The following is a 1,530-nucleotide window of genomic DNA, read 5'->3' as shown; positions in this document are numbered from 1 at the left end:
CGGGTGTTGGTTTCACCTTTTTATCTTTCTTAGGGGGCATCGCTGGGGACTTAGCTTTAAGGTTAGGAATATACCTTTCCATGAAATATGCTAGTGTAATATAAAAAAAACAAAAAACAAAAAAAAAACAAAAGTGATTCTAGTTTTAATTATATATTTGCAATAGTAATTGCCGTGAGTGATCACCTACTGTGTTATCTCCCCAAATGTGGAGTCCTTGTGTAGTGACACGTGTTTATATACTGTAATAAACCCAAAGAGAAAAAAAAAAAAAAAAAAAAATTCTCTTTTTTTTTTCTTTTTTTCCCTTCTTACTGAATTCTATATCTAAATTGCAACAGTTGCTGCAATTGCAGTTGTGTGCAATGTGTGAAGAGAGAAGGAAGAAAAATAACAAAAAATTACTGTGCAAAGTTACAAAAGTGTAGGTTCCACCTGGGGACCTATTTAAACTTTTAGTGTTTAGTGTCTCTCAGTTTTAAGACTGAAAGCTCTGACTATTATTCTGTGATATCAGGTTCTTTCCACCCTTACTGTTCCCTTTTACTGCAGATTTTAAATTTTAGTCCCCTGACGGCTGTAGTCCACTATCTGGACCAGATGCTTAGTAGGTATTATTCAATTTTGTCAATGTAAGATATTTATCTAAACAGAGAAAAGAGAGAGTTTGTACTCCTTCAATATTAACTGTACCGCTTAATCCCACAGCACAAATATTAAAGCAACATTCACTACTTCCCAACAAATTTAAAATACCAACAGATCTATAATTAATGCAATTAATATAGAGTATTTATAGGACCTAGGCAAATTGATCTTGTCTGTAGTTATGCAGTAATAATATATGGCTTTTTACTGAGTAAAGTCTTCTGTGCTGCAAGCTGTTTCAGTCAGAGAGACACCTATATTGTACAGTGTTCACTTCTGCCTCTTAACAGTTTTAGTCATGGAGAAAAAATGAGACAAGAACGACTTTCTCTGCTTGTCCCTGCTGCCTATGCCGGCTCTTTATTCACAGCTCCTATCTCAGGCCAACTAGGAAAAGTATAGGGCTAATGTCCTCCTGTTGAGGGTTGTGGTTCTCACTGTAACAGCCTCCAAAACCTGTATTAGAATCACAGGGGGAGTTTATCCTGAAAGCGGGGAAAACAGCAAAAACTGAAATCAGCACTTTAAACCATTGGTAAACACAAAATTTCGATCTAAGTCTAAGCACTCTGGTGATTTTCAAACTCAGTCCTTATCCCAGCTGTGCTTTTATGATGCTTAAATTCCCTTACGGTAGCGATTAATGTTCCTTGTTCCTTTTGCCACTATATGTCTATGGTCTTATGCAGTATTTCCAGCAAAATGTTTTATGACTAGGGCTGTAAAAACTTTTTTCCTTTAAAAAGACAGTTCTTATTTACTCATTGTACCAGCCCCACCACTGAATAGGCCCGTAGACCGTCACACTGCTACACCGGGTCAACCAACTTCACACCCCTTCCATAGCACTTTTAAGTTCAGCGCAGTTCATGTTTCCCACAG

The sequence above is a fragment of the Bombina bombina genome, chromosome 2 (genome assembly GCF_027579735.1).
Source record: "Bombina bombina isolate aBomBom1 chromosome 2, aBomBom1.pri, whole genome shotgun sequence".
Taxonomy (NCBI): domain Eukaryota; kingdom Metazoa; phylum Chordata; class Amphibia; order Anura; family Bombinatoridae; genus Bombina; species Bombina bombina.
This window is presented reverse-complemented; position numbering follows the sequence as displayed.